Source organism: Schistocerca serialis, chromosome 1 (assembly GCF_023864345.2).
Source record: "Schistocerca serialis cubense isolate TAMUIC-IGC-003099 chromosome 1, iqSchSeri2.2, whole genome shotgun sequence".
In the NCBI taxonomy this organism is placed as follows: domain Eukaryota; kingdom Metazoa; phylum Arthropoda; class Insecta; order Orthoptera; family Acrididae; genus Schistocerca; species Schistocerca serialis.
In genome coordinates, this window is record NC_064638.1 from 1,273,838,817 (window position 1) to 1,273,859,398 (window position 20,582).

At 39.0% G+C, this 20,582-nt stretch overlaps 1 protein-coding gene across 1 annotated transcript in view; it reads right to left on the reverse strand.

Moving 5' to 3' along the window:
• The window catches only part of LOC126456845 (uncharacterized), a 65,066-nt gene extending 46,566 nt beyond the window's left edge, over positions 1–18,500 (reverse strand). Inside the window, exon 1 of the mRNA XM_050092662.1 lies at positions 18,433–18,500. The gene's annotated coding sequence lies outside the window, so the exon portion shown is untranslated. The remainder of the gene's footprint in view (positions 1–18,432) is intronic.
• Positions 18,501–20,582: the final 2,082 nt, after the last annotated feature.

The window sequence follows — 20,582 nt, forward strand, 5'->3', positions numbered from 1 at the left end:
AAGCAAATCATCTTCAATGATGGTGCAGTGTCAACATGAACTTCTCCAATTCTGTTTGGATTTGTGCAACAGTCCAATCCTCCACATGAAAATGTTTAATAACAGCATGAAAATTGGTTTTGTCCATTTTCAATCCCAGTCGACACACTGACTAAATTCAGACAGCTGTCAACAATTAACACAGCTGTCAACAATCAACTGTACACTGTACATTGTTGACACAAAAATGTTCCATTCTGTCATGGAAATTTACCAGACTTATCAAACCACCCTCATAATACTTGCATTGTTGGCAAAGGGAACTATAGGCTTCTTGGATTTTGATGGCAGGTCATATATATAAAACAGGAACAATAGGAGACTCAAAGCATGCGATTCACGAACCCCCCTCCCCATCCACTGATTAATGCAGTCCGCTACATTATTTGTATAAGCCTCTGCATCTCTCCATAACTACTTCTTCTTCTTTGGCATTACAGTGCAGACTGAACCTTGGCCTTCCCAACAAGTTTCCGCCATCCCAGTCACATGCTACCCTTCTCCAGTTTCTGCATCCGAGTTTCTGTGGGTCTTCCTCTACTCCATCCAGCCATCTTGCTCTATGTCAACCTCGCCCTCTTTGTCCCCCTTGATTACCAAAGAGATTCTTCTTCGTCACATCAGACTACTCCATTCTTGCCACAGGACCTGCCAAACTTATCCTATCTAATCATATGATTTTTGTTACAGGAGCATCGGCATACATAATGTATAATTCTGCATTGTATCTTTTCCTCCATTGTTCTCTGTCATACACAGGGCCAATTATTCTCCTCAAGCCGGCCGAAGTGGCCGCGCGGTTCTGGCGCTGCAGTCTGGAACCGCGAGACCGCTACGGTCGCAGGTTCAAATCCTGCCTCGGGCATGGATGTGTGTGATGTCCTTAGGTTAGTTAGGTTTAACTAGTTCTAAGTTCTAGGGGACTAATGACCTCAGCAGTTGAGTCCCATAGTGCTCAGAGCCATTTTTTTATTCTCCTCAAAACTTTCCTCTCAAATCTGTCGAGCAGCCTTGCATCGGTTTCCGTCAAGGGCCATGTTTCTGAAGCATAAGTGAGAACTGGTCTAACAAGGGTTTCATAAATAGTGAATTTTGTTGGCAGCTGAGGAGCCTTGACTGGAATAAATTACTCAAGGTGAAATATGCCTTACTTGCTGATATCAGTCTAATCTTAATTTCAGTTGAGATGTCATTAAAGCAATTGACTGTGGAACCAAGATACTTGAAGCTATCAACTCTTTCAAATGTGTATCCATTCATACTGAAAGTTGATGGCATATTGGGTAGATATGCTTTCCCGCAGGCCATGTATTTAGTTTTACTTTCATTTATCACAAGACCCATCTCCTTACTTGCTTGACTTAAGGCTATAAAGGCTTCTTTCAGTGCTGGTACTGTCTGTGCTATGATGTCTACGCCATCTTAACATGCTAAAATCTGCACTGACTTGTAGAAGATGATGCCCCTGGTCTGTAGGCCTGCTTCCTGAATCACCTTCTCGAGTGCTACATTAAATAATAAGCATGCTAATGCATCTCCTTGACACAGGCCATTTTTTATTTCCAGGGTGTCTGAGTAATTTCCTCAAACTCGAATGCAGCTTCTTACGTCAGAAATCATCATTCTAAGCATTCTAAGGAGCTTTCCATGTATCCCCATCTCCTGTAAGGCATGAAACAACTAGTTTCTATTGATGCTGTTGTATGCAGCCTTAAAGTCACTAAAGAGGTAATGTGTTCCAATTCTATATTCAATAGTTTTCTCCAAAATTTGGCGCAGGTTGAAAATCTGGTCTATTGTTGACCTTCCTCGTCGAAATCCGCTTCAGTATATTCCTTTTTCTTTATCCACCTGTGGGAGTAGCTGATAAAAAATAATATTAGGTAACACCTTGTACCCCAGGTTCAGAAAGGTAATTCCACAGTGGTTTCTACACTCCATTCGGTCACCCTTTTTATGTATGGGAAATAATATTCCTTGATTCGATTCATCTAGTATCCTTTCCTGTTCCCACATGAGAGTGATAACTTCAGAGACTGCTCTAATGTTGCTCCTCCACATTTTAGCAATTCTGCAAGAATGCTATCAGTGCCGGGGGCGTCTGGAACCGCGAGACCGCTACAGCCGCGGGTTCGAATCCTGCCTCGGGCATGGATGTGTGCGATGTCCTTAGGTTAGTTAGGTTTAAGTAGTTCTAAGTTCTAGGAGACTGATGACCTCAGAAGCTAAGTCCCATAGTTCTCAGAGCCATTTTAACCATTTTTAGCGCCGGGGGGCCTCGTTATTCTTCAGTTTCCTTAAAGCTTTTTTAATGTCCTCTAACCCTTGGCCATCCAGTGGCTGTTCTTCATCCCATCCCTGCTCACAATCATTAGAGATATCCTCTGCTTGCTCGATTCAGCAGGTCATTAAAATATCTTCACCACCTTTCCAGAGTCTGTTTAGTCTCACTTATTATGTTTCCTTCATCTCTGATCGAGCTGGTTATTGGAGCAAATTTCTCTTCTTGCATTGTTTACTTTTATAAAGAACTTCCTTGTTTCATTCTTCTTCTTGGACAATTCCATACATTCTATTTCAGCCTTAGTCCATTCCATTTTCTTTCGGTAATGTGTCATCTTTTCGATCCTCCTTTTCTCTCGATAATCCTCCAACAAGCTTCTTGTGCAGTTCGTTCTCCAGTCGCTCTTTTCCACTCTTCATCAAACCATGTGGGCCTTATTGATTTTTTCTCCATCCCTAGTGTTTCCTTAGCTGAAATGTCTATAGTTCTTTTTATAGTCAGTCATTTTTGTTCTATGTCATTACTGTCTCACATTATTCCTTGTTCTTGTTCTAGGGCCTGAGAAACTTTCTGACAGTACGATTTGTAAGTTTCTGTTAATTGCAGTGCTGCAATACTGTACTGTTCTTTCTTTGTATGTCTTTCTTTCTGAGCATTTGATATCCTTGCTCTTATCTTGGCCATTACAAGAAAATGATCTGAATCCACATTAGGGCCACGAAAGGTTCGAACTTCCAACAAGTTAGATTTATGCCTCTGGTCTATCAGTACATGATCAATTTTATTAATAGTTCCACCACCAGGTGACTTCCATGTGCCCTTGTGTATCTCCTTATGGGGAAACCTAGTAGATACCTCTTATCATATTCCGGGAGGCTGTGAAGAGGATTAATCTTATTACATTATCATTAGCAGATCCATTTTTACTATGGACTCCAATTAAGGGCTGGAACATGTCTTCTCTTCCAAGTTGTGCAATAAAATCACTCAGCACGATCTTGATGTCATTCCTTGGACATTTATCATAAGCTTTTTCAAGGGCATCAAAGAAATTACCTTTTAGCTCTTCAATAGATTCTTCAGTTGGTGCATGTCCATTAATTATACCACAATTAAAGAATCTTCCTTTAATTCTAATTAGTGATAGCCTTGGATTAATGGGTGTAAAATTCATCACCAACTGTTTCAGATCTTTATGAACAAGGAAACCTGTACCAAACTCTTGTCTATTATCATCACAGCTATAGAACATAGGGACCTCTTTTTTTTTCCAATACCCCACTCCCTGTCCATCGAATTTCTTGGATGGCAATAATACTCTCCTTGAGCTTCCCCTGCTGGTCTAATAGCTTCTTTAGAGAGCCTGGACTATATAAAGATTGAAAAATCCAGGTACTAATTAAAAGATCAGTTTTCAACTTTTTAACCATTCATTGTCCAAGATCCATGCCATGTCATCGTCTATTAATCTGTCCGGCTTCTGCTCTTTGGGTTTTCGTAACGTTACTTCTTTTACAGGAAGAGAGTGTTAGACTCGAGCCCAATCCCTAACCTCAGGGTCCAGGATTTGTATTAAGATTGGATTGGATTGTTTGGGGGAAGAGACCAAACAGCGAGGTCATCGGTCTCATCAGATTAGGGAAGGACGGGGAAGGAAATCGGCCGTGCCCTTTCAAAGGAACCATCCCGGCATTTGCCTAGAGCGATGTAGGGAATTTGTATTAGGTTTACCCCCCTATGCAAGCTGGCTTCACTATGCCCCTAGAGCCTTCCCTGCTGTATGTTGTGGGACATGTTTTGTCTGGCTCCTCAGTCGATACCAATCTGGCTTGGGTAAGCCTGCTGAGGGTACCTACTACAAGACGGTATCCCCTGGAAGGGCTCCATAACTACTACTACTACTACTACTACTACTACTGCAATATCAATTCATTTGACTATACTTATTGCAGTCAAACCTTGGTCTCCCTCTACAATTTCTTTTACCAGCCACATTTCCTTTAATTACCAAATTGATAACTCCTCAGTGCCTCAGATAGTGCCCTAAGAATCAGTCAAACCATTCTTCAATTTAATTCCTGTCATAATCTTCGTTTTTTCCTCACCATACCACATCATTAGTTATTTCATCTACTCATCTAATCTTCAGCATTTTCCTGTAGCAATGCACTTCAAAAGCTTATCTGACCCAACTACGAATTTAAAAGTTTCCATTTCTACTTCCTGAATTTCAGTTCCTTTTCTGAATTTCACCTTGATTTCCTGTGTTGCTTGCAGTGTACGAGGCCTGTTCAAAAAATTCCAGAACTTCGTCCACAACATTTTTCTACACTTTTACTTGCTGTGCACCGTCTCCTTCGAAATACTACCCTCCCCAATTGATACATCACTCCCAAAGTCGGTTCCCCTTCCAGCATCAGTCTTGGTAGGGCTCTTGCTGGATCACATGAAGTGCAGTGTGCAAATTTCCTTTTATCTCATCTATTATTGCAAATCTTGATCCTTTCAACAGGGTTTTCAACTTTGGAAACAAAAAAAATGTGCACGGACCATGTCTGGAGAGTATGGAGGATAAGGCAGCACAGTGATTTCATTTTTCGTGCAATAGTCTCGCACCAACAGGTATGAAAGTGTGGGTACATTACTGCAATGCAAGAGCCAGGTTTTGTCTTACCACATTTCAGGTCATCTCCTTCTCACATTTCCATGGAGGTGTTGCAACACATCCCGATAGTACCACTGATTAACAGTTTGTCCCTGTGGCACAAAGTCATGATGAATTAGTCTTTCAAAGTCAAAGAAAACTATCAGCATGGCTTTGTCATTTGACCTGACCTAATGACCTTTTTTTTGTCCTGCAGACCCTTTCCTGACCCACTGTGAAGATTGAACGTTGGTCTCACAACACCATAACTGTAGGCCCATGTCTCATCACCAGTTATGATTCTCCTAAGGAACATTTCATTCTCATATGTGCAATCCAAAAGCTCTTCACAGATTGTGAGCAAAGGTCTTTCTGGTCTTGACTCATGAGCCATGGGCAAACTTGGTGGTAACACAATGCATTCCAAGATGCTGTGTGAGGATTTCATGAGATGATCCAACTGAAATGTTAAATTCTTCTGCAACCTCTCGAACAGTCAGTGTTCAATTGGCAGCACAATTTCGTTGACATTCCTGACATGAACGTCATGTGTAGACTTCAAAGGGTATCCTGAACGAGGGCCATCTTTAACTTCTGTTCAGCCATTTTTAAACTGTGTGAACCATTTGTAACACTGAGCATGGCTTAACCACCCATCACCATAGGCCTTCTGCATCATCTGCTGTGTCACTGTGAAGGTTTACTTGAGTTTCATGCAAAATTTAATGCAGCTGCATCGCTCCTCTAAATCATCCATCTCGATCTTCACAAACTGTGTGACACAACATCCTACTCAGTACAGAACTGAACAATAACTAACAGACATACAACACTGAAACTTCCGGCAGTTGCACATTAAACACAGGTCTGTACAGGGATGCCAACTGCATTTCGCTCCAACACACCATTGGTGAGAAATTACAAATCTTCCAGAGTTTTTTGAACAGACCTCATACGTATGAGTTACATTGGGGAAAGGCTACAAAGTCCATTTTTGACCTTAAGAATGCTGCGGGAAGTTGGAGGTAACTTTTTTTAGTTTTTTTCTCTATAAATTCTTTCCATTATGTGCATGCTTTGTTGTAGAGCATTTCATTTTCTACAATATGCACTGGTTTAACACCTTTTAACACCAGATACTTACCACAGTGCAGAGTTTTAAAGGAATGGCGAATTTCTGAAATTATCAAAAACTACAAAAATTCAACTTTCATCATTATAACTTTAACATTTTTTAAAAACTTTTAATGATATTTGCAGCCACCAGTTAACATTTATTAACCACAGTTAGTCCCTCCCACCTCCGTAAATGGAATGTTTATTTCATGAGAGTTGGCTGATCAGATGAAGTGGCATCCTTGGAAGACCCAAAGGGGTCACCACCCTCCACCACTGCCTGAGCTGTTCTCTAAAATGGGACTTCTCCGCGTAGTCCTGTGGTACTACAGCTGTGCAACAGATTCAGTACTTCTGCATATGTGCCCTTATGAAGAACTTCACTAAAGCTAAATGAACATTGAACTGGAACCCACCACTGATTGTGTGAAAGAAATAATTCCCTGATTCCATGCAGCAGGTCGTTTGAGCTATGTTATGAGAGCACGCCTGTATTACAAGGGCACAGTCAGCCTAAAAGACAATATGGATCATCAGAAATTTCACAAATTCATGACTGAATACTACTTCATTACTTCTCATATGGAAAAATTCTGGTCGAGCATCGGATCACACACAACCATAGAACATGTCCTAATAACAGCAATGAAGAGTTGTGGAAGGCAGCCAAGTGGTCAATGCATAAAGAGTAGTGTGCTGTCTCAATGGAGGTTGTATGTACTATACCTCTAGCAAACCAGTGAACAAATAGATATATTCAGTGAATTATGTTCAGGAATATACGGATAACATATAGACACAAGGCCAAGTCATGTAATCGGGGTTCTCTGAACATCCACCATTCTTTGAAACTAAGGAAACGAAAGAATAAGGTAGTTACTCTAACCTAAGTTCCACATGGCCTGAATATTGCAGACAAAAAAAGTACCATCAGTCCTCTTACTCTCTTCCAACAAGTTTGCATTGCCAAAGAATCAGAAGATAACCTTAGAGAAATGTTCACACGTGAGCTTCCACCCTGTCTGATGCACCTCTTCACTTTGGACAATATCTGTTAGGGGACAAAGGTAGCTTTCTTTCCAATATAGGAAGAATTAGACCTTGGGATCAGCAAATGTGCAGTAATTAATGATGGATACCTTGTACATAAAGTTGTATGGAGTATCACCCACATTTCTAATTATTGTGCATGATCCATATGGACAGTGTGGGAAAAACACTTCAGATATTGATGGGTATCCTAGTGACAGCTACTACCAAAGCAGCAGGTTTTACCCACAAAATTAGTCTTCTCCACAACAGCAGCCATTACAGTTTTAAAAGATTTTTTTTAATTAAGTGAACCAACAAAAGGAACTTCATTTCAATGCTGCTGACTAAAATAATGTCAAATGGCACTGAGGTCCAGCAGGTATTATAAGATGTCATTATCACGATAATGAACACCACTTTAGAATTTGGCAGTGATTCGGATTCACAGCCCTACCTGAATCTCAATATGAAGGAAAGGTCATAACAGTGTCTGTAAATACCACAGCCCAGCACTTGTTCAGCATTTCTTACCATTCCCTGAATCCTTCAATATACCCCACTGATAGTAGAGTGATTGAACTTGTCTAAGCTCAAACTTTTCTATTCAGATTACTCCCTGGACTATTTGTGCATGCTCAAAATGACTTCCACTATGCCCTGTACTTTGTTTCTGGCTAGCCATCCACCTCGTAAAATTAGGAATCATCGATCATAGGAACTGCATGGTTGTTGCACAGGTCTATGCATCACTTACAGTATGAATGATCATATATTGTGAGTTCAAACAATAAGATCTGTTTGAACAAAATAAGATTCTCCATGGAAAGTAGCACACATTCCAAAAACAACGATAATTTGAAACTTAACTCACACTCTTTACACATGATATCCTCACTTCCGTGGATAGAGGAAATCATGTTGAATCAATGTTTCCAGACATTTAAAAAGCTTTTGACTACAACATATACGCCTTCTAAAGAAAATATGCTCCTATGGTATCCATAATAATGTTTGCAAATAGATATAAAATTTCTAAACAGGCAGAATGCCAAATGTTATCCTGGACTGAGACTCATCTACAGCCAATAAAGTGATGTCTGGTACACTCCAGGTGAATGTAATAGGACCATTGCTATTCGTGTTATACATTAATGGCTAGACTGATAGTATTAGTGACAATGTTATACTTTTTGCAAATGATGCAGTTATCTTATGAAGGCATTCTATCTGGGAAGAAAATGCAATGATATATGGTTAGAGCTTGACAAAATATCTGACACATGTGAAGAATGTAAATTAATTCTCAGTGTAGAGAAATGCAACATTCTGCACTTCGCAATACCTAGACGTCTGTCATCTTTTACTACAAGGTTAATGAGTCACAACTAGAGTCAGTCATATGATGCACATATTTGCAACCAACTTTTATTTCAGTTATTACACATTTTTTGTTAGGGCAGAAACTAGAACTTTTTCGCAGGCTGCCTATGTACATATCTCAAAGAGACTGTGAAGATAAATTCGGCAAATAACAGGTAACACATGGGTGTAGAAGCAGTCAATCATGAACAGGAAAAAATATTAACATATGGACAGTCAAAATGACCCTTCACTTACCACTTCACAGTTTTCACCAAGAGTAGATGTACATGTAGAAAACTAAGCGAGCAAAAGTTGTTAAGATAAACTAACAATACTTAAAACATCTATCTCAATGAGATGTAAAACGTATATAGCTATGGGATGTCCATTTTTCTCTGTCCCTCTCTCTCTACTCGTAACAGCCAAATCATGTGCCCTGGAGTTAAATGAATACAAAAAAGAAAAATACATATATAACCCTATGATGAAGCACAACTGGGGTAGGAAGAATAAAGAAGAATGTTTGCCACAGTTAAGAATCACAAGGTCTATTGCAGGCCTCAATAAAAATAACAGTAACTGAAAATTCTACAGAGTGTCTACTGCATACCTTGACGGAACGGCGCTCCTAGTATAGGAGGAGGGAGAGGGAGAAAAACAAGAGGGGAAGGGTGATAAAAAAAAGAGGCAGATAACGGGTGATGTATGTGGGTCAGTGTACAGACTACAAAAGGTTAGTGTGTGGGACTCTCTCCCAGTGCAGTATACATCTGTAAACTATCAATATTAGCAGATAAACATTTGTGACTGTTATTTGTTTTCAGTGCTGTAACAAATACGTGCAATTCACTTCAGCTGCTGTTCTTTGCTAAAACATTTGTTGATTCAAACAATGGAAAATCCAGGATGGAATGTAACAATATTATGAGAAGGAAAGTTGCTACTCATCACATAGTGGCTCAGCATCTCCACTATATGGTGAGTAGCAACATTTGTTGGCTCTTTTTACATACCTGAACAATTTCATTTAAAACAAAACCCACTAAGATATTGTTAAAGATCTCTCTCCTGGTGGGTCATTAAAGGAATACAGAGCATCATCCTTTTTTCATAATGCAATAAAATGCATCTTGATTTCATACATATTAAGTGACTTATTTTAGTAACTTCATTAGTGTGATTAATAAAGTGTCTGGATTATTTACTGTTTTTCTAATTCCTGAGTATAACAGATTAAATTAAATGGAAAATTCAAATTATATTTTTAAGGTAATTGGAAATTCTAATGATTAGGGTTAAGATGACACCCCTATGATGGAGGTGTTCAGCAATCAATAGGCCGATAAACAAGATTGTGTTTATGTGTGTGTCTGTGTGTGTGTGTGTGTGTGTGAGAGAGAGAGAGAGAGAGAGAGAGAGAAGGGAGGGGTTGGTTGGTTGGATGGGTGGGATTACAGCTACATTGTCCTGATTATAATGGCTCTGCTGCTGCACAAGAATGATGAGTCCTGTCAGATTGAGTGGGTGATGGGGAGGAGGAGGCAGAGAGGACAAGGGGATTGTTGGAACAATGGATGAAGACTGGAAAGGATAGGCAGTTAGTGCATGGGATAGAAATGGGGCACTGGTGAGTTCACTCTGGTGCAGGCAAGAGGAGCTATGACTGAAGTACACTGTAGGGGAAACAATTTGGAGGCAGAGACAAACAGAGGAAGAAGAGTCCAGGAGAGTGTGAGGGTAGAGGAGTTGGAAGTGGGAGGTGTGGAGTCATGGGGCAGGTGTGGGACAAGGAGGCTGAGGTGAGGATGTGAGCAGATCAAAAGATGTAATTCCCATCTGTTTAGTTCAGAGAAGCTGGTACTGAGGTGGGAAGATTCAGATGGCACGGGCTATGTTTCTTTCTTTTTGTCATTGGGCGGTGAACTCCGTTCTTAGCCATAGTTTGGAGATGGGCATTCATTCTGGTTGTTAGTCGGTTTGTGACCATGCCCACTTCAGATTTTCAGTCTTGTTTATGTGCCTACTGCCTACTCAATGCCGTAACTATGTGGTGAGCTTTTACCTCTATTCCTTTCATTGTTCAAATAATAATTTTTAATACACAAGAACCTGGGATTTTTAAAGGATGTTTTGCATTCTTCAATGTGAATACCCCATTCTTTGTATGTATTCTGTAATATAAAACAATAGGTGAACTGATCTTTCTTTTCTATTGTCTGGATATTTCTCTGCAAATTTCATATTTTATGAAATTCCTTCTTGTAAACAATTCTTTCACTCTGCTGCAGATTTATCTTACACTGAAACTTCTTGTGCATTAAAACTGTGTGCTGTCTCAAGATTAAAACCTGAACAAAAGGCAAAGGGCCAGATGGAAATCTCATTGTAGACACAGTTTTCATCCACCAGAAAGTTTTAGCGATGTGCACTCTGCAGCAGAGTGAAAGATTTCCTCTGTAACAGCCAACCCTTACTACACCTCCTTCTTATACACCGGGAAAGTTCACCAAGTTATGCACAGTTTCTGTGATTTATGAAAGAGCAGAAAAAGTTATTTATTTACACAAAGGGATATTCAGATTCTGCTCACATTATGCTCCTTTTGGCGTGTGAATAACAGTTGTGTATTTATGAATACTGTAACATCCATAGTCTTTATTTTCATGGATAAATGTGAAAAAAATGTAATCAGATATTGAACAGACTGAAAAAAGGCAAAATAAATAACAATGTTAATGATTTTGGATGCAGAGCACTCATCATTATCATTAGTAGCAGCACGCTGACCAAATGTCAGCATGCCACTCTCTTGGAAAGTGGGGGAGGGGGAAGGGGGCGACAAAGGCCACCCCCCACATGCAAAGTAGTTTATACTGCATTAAAATCTGCCTCCCCTCTACAGTACTTTAGGGGTGGGGGCCGACAGTTCACAAAATTTCAGAGCCCATGTAACACTGGTGCCATTGTCAGTGAGGATGGTGGACAGATTTCCAGTCAAACTGAGAGCTGCTCTGCTGTCAGTACATAAGACACATGTAGCCAAAATATGCTGAACCAAAAGTGGCACAACACAAACTTCACAGAGTGGTGGAGCCTTCTGCTGGAGGAAAAAACCATGTATTATAGGGCTATGTCCATTGCGCAGCCAGTTGAGTGGCACTGCCTTATGTTGGTGAGGCTAGCATGAAGTCCACCATGCCTGTGTGGTCAATTTGAGTGACCACAGTTTGTTTTCAGTCACATCCAAACTATCACGTTCCCAATGAGGCATGATTTGTCTGAGAGGTAATGAGATGACAGTTTGCAAGGGGAGGGAACATCGATGTGCAACAACACTTCTTTGGCTGCTTTGTCAGCTATGTCATTTCAGTGCAATGCAGTGTGTCTAGGTACCCAGCAAAAGATAATCTCCTTGCCACAGTGTTGGAGCCACAGTAAGGCATCACATTATGAGCTGAATCAAACTGTCTACTGAATACATTTGGTGGACTGCTTGCAGTGCACAGAGTGAATTAGAACAGACAAGAGACCTTGTACTGAGATGCCTGTAAATCCACTCTAGTGCCATCATAATGCCATGTAAGTCCACATCATAATCTGTCTGTTATTCTGGAAAGCCAAGTTTGAAAACCCTATCAGGGTAAACAGCTGCACAACTGAGGGCATTCTCTTGCTGGAAACTGTCTTTGTAAACAATGATAAAACTGTGGCATGTACTTATAACTGAAGAAAGCACATTTGTAAAAGTGTAATCTGCACTGCAAGTTTTCTTGTACTGCTTTAAGCTTAAAATTACTTTGGGCCTCTGAAGACACAAAGGCAGCAATCTGTTCCATCCCTGGCTAACTATTCAAAGGGATGATATATCTAGATTCTCCAGACAGTCAGTAGAACGTATCCTGAATGGCTTGGTCGCATGCGGCCAATTCCTGAACAGCCACTCAAAGTTGGGGTAGACTGCCACAGAAAATGCAAGTGGCTGAGGCAACACAGGGCCTATAGAGTCAGAAGAACATGTCATTAAATTCAAACTGATAGTTCACCTATCTCTGCACACAGATTATGGACTGGGCTGGTCTAAAAGCCCCAGTCGACATCCAAATGCCTTCATGGTGGACAGTGTCTAACATCTGTCCCCCTTGTGAGTTCTGGATGGTTAAAAGTTCAATGAGAAAGATTATAACTGACACACATACTCTTCACTGGTGAGAACATAAAACCACTTTTATTGGATTAAGCTCCCTGCCTACAGATTGCCAGCTGTTGTAGTCTTGTTGTCATTGTAAGTTCAAAGGAAGAGTAGGATGTTGCAAAGTCAACCATAAACATAAAGCATCTAACAGAGCTCCTGACTGTAGAGGAGATGCCACTGGCCATTGATAGCAATTGCAAACAATGTGACACTGAGCACACTGCCTTGGGGGAACCCACTTTCCTGACCAGAGAAATCAGACAAGGCACTGCCGCCTGGGGTAGCCTCATGGTCTGAGGCGCCTTGTCATGGTCCGTGCGGTTCCTGTGCCTTGTCACAGTCCGTGCGGTTCCCCTTGTCGGAGGTTCGACTTCTAACTCGGGCGTGGGTGTGCATGTTGTCCATAGTGTAAGTCAGTTTAAGTTATATTAAGTAGTGTGTAGGCTTAGGGACCGATGACCTAAGTAGTTTGGTCCCATAAGACATTACCACACATTTCCAAATTTCCAGACAAGGCATCATCAACATGATACTGAAAGCACTGGTCCTTGAGGAACGACTGGATAAGAAGTGGCAGACATCCAGGAAGTACCCATTCATGTAGTTGGTGAAGGTACTGTACCTCCAAGTGGTGTTGTAAACTTTTTCCAGGTGAAGAAACACACTAACCAAATGGTTTTGGTGTAAGAAGGAATCTTGTTTCCCTGTCTCCAGTAGAATTATGTAACCATGGGCATTTTTATTATTATTATTATTATTATTAAGGATCAAGTAGGTAAAAAGACTAGGGCTAGTAGAAATCCTTGGGTAACAGAAGAAATATTGAATTTAATTGATGAAAGGAGAAAATATAAAAATGCAGTAAGTGAAACAGGCAAAAAGGAATACAAACGTCTCAAAAATGAGATCGACAGGAAGTGCAAAATGGCTAAGCAGGGATGGCTAGAGGACAAATGTAAGGATGTAGAGGCCTATCTCACTATGGGTAAGATAGATACCGCCTACAGGAAAATTAAAGAGACATTTGGAGATAAGAGAACGACTTGTATGAATATCAAGAGCTCAGATGGAAACCCAGTTCTAAGCAAAGAAGGGAAAGCAGAAAGGTGGAAGGAGTATATAGAGGGTCTATACAAGGGCGATGTACTTGAGGACAATATTATGGAAATGGAAGAGGATGTAGATGAAGATGAAATGGGAGATATGATACTGCATGAAGAGTTTGACAGAGCACTGAAAGACCTGAGTCGAAACAAGGCCCCCGGAGTAGACAATATTCCATTGGAACTACTGACGGCCGTGGGAGAGCCAGTCCTGACAAAACTCTACCATCTGGTGAGCAAGATGTATGAAACAGGCGAAATACCCTCAGACTTCAAGAAGAATATAATAATTCCAATCCCAAAGAAAGCAGGTGTTGACAGATGTGAAAATTACCGAACTATCAGCTTAATAAGCCACAGCTGCAAAATACTAACACGAATTCTTTACAGACGAATGGAAAAACTAGTAGAAGCCAACCTCGGGGAAGATCAGTTTGGATTCCGTAGAAATGTTGGAACACGTGAGGCAATACTGACCTTACGACTTATCTTAGAAGAAAGATTAAGGAAAGGCAAACCTACGTTTCTAGCATTTGTAGACTTAGAGAAAGCTTTTGACAATGTTGACTGGAATACTCTCTTTCAAATTCTAAAGGTGGCAGGGGTAAAATACAGGGAGCGAAAGGCTATTTACAATTTGTACAGAAACCAGATGGCAGTTATAAGAGTCGAGGGACATGAAAGGGAAGCAGTGGTTGGGAAGGGAGTAAGACAGGGTTGTAGCCTCTCCCCGATGTTGTTCAATCTGTATATTGAGCAAGCAGTAAAGGAAACAAAAGAGAAATTCGGAGTAGGTATTAAAATTCATGGAGAAGAAATAAAAACTATGAGGTTCGCCGATGACATTGTAATTCTGTCAGAGACAGCAAAGGACTTGGAAGAGCAGTTGAATGGAATGGACAGTGTCTTGAAAGGAGGATATAAGATGAACATCAACAAAAGCAAAACAAGGGTAATGGAATGTAGTCTAATTAAGTCGGGTGATGCTGAGGGAATTAGATTAGGAAATGAGGCACTTAAAGTAGTAAAGGAGTTTTGCTATTTGGGGAGCAAAATAACTGATGATGGTCGAAGTAGAGAAGATATAAAATGTAGGCTGGCAATGGCAAGGAAAGCGTTTCTGAAGAAGAGAAATTTGTTAACATCGAGTATAGATTTAAGTGTCAGGAAGTCATTTCTGAAAGTATTCGTATGGAGTGTAGCCATGTATGGAAGTGAAACATGGACGATAAATAGTTTGGACAAGAAGAGAATAGAAGCTTTCGAAATGTGGTGCTACAGAAGAATGCTGAAGATTAGATGGGTAGATCACATAACTAATGAGGAAGTATTGAATAGGATTGGGGAGAAGAGAAGTTTGTGGCACAACTTGACCAGAAGAAGGGATCGGTTGGTAGGACATGTTCTGAGGCATCAGGGGATCACCAATTTAGTATTGGAGGGCAGTGTGGAGGGTAAAAATCGTAGAGGGAGACCAAGAGATGAATACACTAAGCAGATTCAGAAGGATGTAGGTTGCAGTAGGTACTGGGAGATGAAAAAGCTTGCACAGGATAGAGTAGCATGGAGAGCTGCATCAAACCAGTCTCAGGACTGAAGACCACAACAACAACAACAACATTATTTTTTCGTTGTTATCCTACTTGTATATTTTTATGTTAATGTTCTAAAAGTTCTATTAAAATTGTAATGTCTAAGTGACAAGTAAATTCAATTACAAATTTTCATGTATATGTATTTTAAATTGTAATGTTTATTGACAAGTCCTATATCATTTCGATGATGTACTACAAGGACGCTAATAAATTGAATTGAATTGAATTGAATTTAAGCAAAAAGTTAACCAAGAATTGAAAAATTTGAGACACCAGCAAAAGACCTGTGTACATCAACTTACAAGATCTATAAATACTCCACAGGCAGATGACAAAAGTAGAATACAGTTTGGCAATAAAAACTAACAAGGAGAAGAAGTTCTGAGACTAGCAAAGGCCCCAATATCATTAGTGTTTAAAATATTCGATGGAAAGCTCAGTGTATTTGACCAACAGATGCATTCTTCAAACCAGAACTGATGTTCCTGAAGATTTCCAACTCATTAGAAGTAGCTCACAACTGAGATGTGAGCCGTCAGATCACTGTCTCTGAACAGATCGCTAAACAGTTATGGCAAGCATGAGTGTCTCAAGTGATAATAATGAGAAAATGTGTGAGGATTCCAGGACCGTTTCATAATCTACATATAACAGACTTATTAAAAAGTGAAATAGACTGAATCTTCAAGAGTTACATCAACTTCTGAAGTTTTACTAATGTAAAAGATGGCAGTTAAAATGTTCTTTCTTGCGAGGAGACGTAATACATACTTATGCCATGACAGTACTTACACCCTCACCAATGAGATATATGCATTTTGCTGCAGCATTATGTATTCCATACATCAATAAACCAGTTCATGTTCCATTTATTACACCATTTTTGCTGTTACCATCATCAGATATCACCAATTAAGGTTAAAGGAAAAAAAAAAACTTAATACAGAACTGTCTTGTAAACTTTCTTGAACAAAGCTTTTGAGAATTTGCTATGCTTAATGAGTGCTAAAACATAGACCACGCATATCAACAGTAATTCAGACATGTTTATAAAAAATAGGTCTACACATATTACGCATGTTTCCACTACTTCCTTTAATATCCAATAAGCTTCTAGAGAAACTCAATCCTATGAAAAAAATTATTTAGGCCCTAGGTCACAAAGAAATCTTGTCATGGCTATTTGTAACTTTCTTAAACATCAACCTTGCACATCACAGTATGGGTTCTGAACTGGTCTCTCAACTGTGAAGGCAGCAGAGAGCGTTGTCACTAAAGTATACGACTCCTTTGAAAATAAATCCATAATTAGTGTGAGACTGTTGGACCTTAATAAAGCATTCAATACCGTCTCCCACAATATTATTATAAGAAAGCTACAGTATTACGGAATAGGGGAGAGTGCTCTCCAACTATTACAATCTTACTTATGCAACAGAAAACAAATAGTGGCTATGAATGAAAAAAGATCCAATTCCTTGCCAGTAGTACCACAGGGCTCCGTACCTGGACCATTTCTTTTTGCAGTCTACATAAACAATTTGCCTTCTTCATTACCTTGTGACACAGCACTGTATACAGACGATACAATGCTAATTACTCAGGAAAACAACTTGGATGAATCACAGAATAATGTAACAATAGCAATGGACAGATGTACCAGCTGGTTTCAGGCAAATTTATTACATATACATAATAATAAATTTAATTTGAATGCACCCAAACATGAAAAACAGAGAGGCTCTGTTAGTAGATCACTCCTGCTATATGCATACTTTGTCTTCTTCCACTCTCATCTCGCTTATGGGATTATACTATCAGGAAACTGCCCAGTTTCAAAGACTGTGTTTAAATGGAAAAAAAAAAACAATCAGATGCCTTGTAAGACTATCACCCAGACACTCATGCAGCATGCAGGTAGAATTTTAAAGAATGAAATATAATGACTGGCTTGTATATTTACAGTTGTCTGATATATGCTAAAGAAAATTTAAATAACTCTGACCTTCGGATGGCAATGCATTCACACAATACAAGAAATGGACATACAATTGACATCCTGTTTGCCATGCTATCAAAAATTCACTGCAGTTTAAGTATCTAGCAACCACAAGTTTCAACAAATTACCCAAAGCGCACACGATATGCCCATGGATAAATTTAAAGCAAAAGTAGCAAAATGGATAAAAAGCAAAGTATTTATACAGTTCAAGAATTTCGAGACAAAGCAATACATGATATTGAATTTTGATGGTACATTTTGTGAAAGGAGTACATATTACAAAATATGAAATATAATATTATGCTAGCAATTTGTCTTGTCAAATATATGTACATATAGATGTATACAATGTATCTGTTACTTTAATTACATGACGCCGATTACATGTTACAAAATGTTTAAAGGTGAATATATATGAATGTGGATTCCACGTAAATAACCAGCCTGCCCAGACTTAATATTTTTGGGTTTACACGGTTTCCAAAAGACGGTTTACAAACGACTATCTTTAGACAGATCTGAGAAGCAGAAATAAAGCAATAAAATAAAGAAACCTACAGCCCCAACACAAGAAGCACTTTACCGGGGTGGCGAAAATTACTAAAAATGTACGGTACCTAAATCATTTCTGATGGTACAAAGACACGAAATTTCGATATCGACGTTCAATTTTTTTTAAATCTGTACTATTTAAAATGTATACCTAGTAAATGGTTAGAATTAACAAAATAAAATTTTTTGCGTACTATGATCTGTCATGATCGGTTCGTCCATCTGATATACAACTTGTGTACGTAGCAGCTCAAACTGGACCAATAAAATAAAAATGACACCGATAATGAGTATATATTTCCTACTGACATAAGACAAATTTCGATTTAGCAAGCAGAAGGTCTGATAATGTTATTTTCAAACTCATTCAACCTGGATAAAAAATCTTAAAGGAGACTTGGAGTCTATGACAGGAAGTTCACAAGATATACAGGATGAAATACCATTACAGCGATCGGAAATCTAAGGCACACGTCACAAATTAAGTTTTTCAAACTACATAAAAACTCACCCTGTTGGCGAAAGCATAATACTTCGTACAAGAGTGTTTTAGCAGCTCACAAACCCGGTCACTCTGTGTTAGAAATACTTGCTTGCAAACTGCGCACAAGATGCAAGAAATAAACTGCTTTTCTTTTGAGTTACAAATGTTGAGACTTACTTTTTGCATTTCATTATTCTTTAACCTAAAAACTGCCGATCAGTTTTTTTCTCTTTCCTTCGCACAGGATCTTACAATAGCTTGGTGCCAATTTCAATTTTGGCATTGTTGCAAGAGCGGAACAAAGCTCGGCGTCTCTAGCAGTGCGACTTTTAAACGGTCCCTATAACATTAATATTATTGCTCAATATGGCTAGATGTTCATTATTGCAGCACGTGTACGAACTACGTTGACAAGAAGTGCAACAATATCGAGCACATCACAATGTTTTGAAATATATTGCCCTAAGAAGTCTGTAGCCAGTACTGACAATATTCTGGCCAGTCACTCACATCCTGCCAGGTATCTTTCCATATCACTGCCGACGTTGTGGGAAGTTTAAGTTGGATGAATATAAAAACACGAAAAGTTAAGAATCATTTCTATGGATCCTTGCTCACTAAGTACAGTGAGCGCTACCCTGTATCTTCGAAGGAAGACTTTTTTCAAACATTAAAATAAGAACAAACTTCAGGAAGTAAGCTAAACGACCATTACACTCTGCGAAAAGTTTTTAGATTGTTGATGCAGTAATTAACTTCGATGTATCAAACATTAGAGAAGAAAATAATAACTGTTCCTCCAAAAGGCTGGTGCTGACAGCTATAAATATACCCGAACTACCGATACTGGTATCAGTTTGATAAGTCATTGCAAAATGGTGACACCATTTTTGGCAGAAGAATGGAAAAACTGATTGAAGACGACCTGGTGGTGGATTATATTTGCATTTCGTTATTCCTGCTGTACAATGTGATTTAGTACATAGATTGTTCAAACGATATAGGTAATCCAAATTTCATATAGCACCAGCACATACAACTCTATACATTCCTTGATTTAGAAAAAGAATTCACTGCACGTTGAATATTGGTAACATAGTTATGAAAACAATCAGATAATTGAAAGAATAGAATGACTAAGAGTAGTTTACGATCAATTACACAATGTTTTTCTTGGTGTTCCAGAAACTCAGAAATAGAATAGGACAATGGTCAGCAAGTACTCTTTCAGTTTCACTCTAAATTTATGTAAATTTTGTATCTATTTCGGATAGAATGGTATGTCGTCCAACATGATATCCTGCTAGACAAATTAGAATATGTCGGTATACGAGGAGTAGCTAAAAAGTGGTTTCAGTCATATCTCCATAATAGGACACAGGTAGTAGAAATTGCAACAACAAACAGTAAAAACCAAAGTATTGTTTACAGATCGGATATTCAGACTGTACCAATAGGGGTACCGCAGGGGAGTGTTCTAGGACCTCTCCTATTTCTTCTTTACATAAATGATATCAAGATTCCAGTAAATGGTACTCATATAACCCTGTTTGCGGATGACACAAACATTGTAGTAACTGACATAAACCGGGTATTGCCAACATCTGCAACCAGAGTTATAGAATATTTGCAAAATTGGTTTGAAGTGAACAAATTAACCATAAATATCTCTAAAACTAATTATATCCATTACAGGAAAGCAAAGTCACACTCTGATCTAGATCTCAGAATACAAAATAAAGAAATTGTGAGAGTTGCTGCCACAAAATTCTTAGGTGTACATATAGATGAAAATTTAGACTGGAAATCCCATATCCTGTATCTCTCACATAAGTTAAGCTCTGCTTGCTTTGCTTTACGCGTTATTAGCTTTGTATGTAGTAGGGAATGTAGCAGAGCTGTTTACTTTGCTTATATACATTCTGCTATTACCTATGGCCTCATCTTCTGGGGTCATAGTAAGAAAAATCTCAAAACCATCTTCACTCTACAAAAACGAGCTGTTAGAATAATTACCAACAGTTCAAGGCTAACTCCTTCAAAGCAATTATTTAAACAGCTGAATATTCTACCCCTACCGTGCCTCTATATACAGAAAAGCGTAATTAATGTAATACGAAATATTAACAATTTCCAATCCAACTCGGATCTACATACTTACAACACAAGAAAGTGCA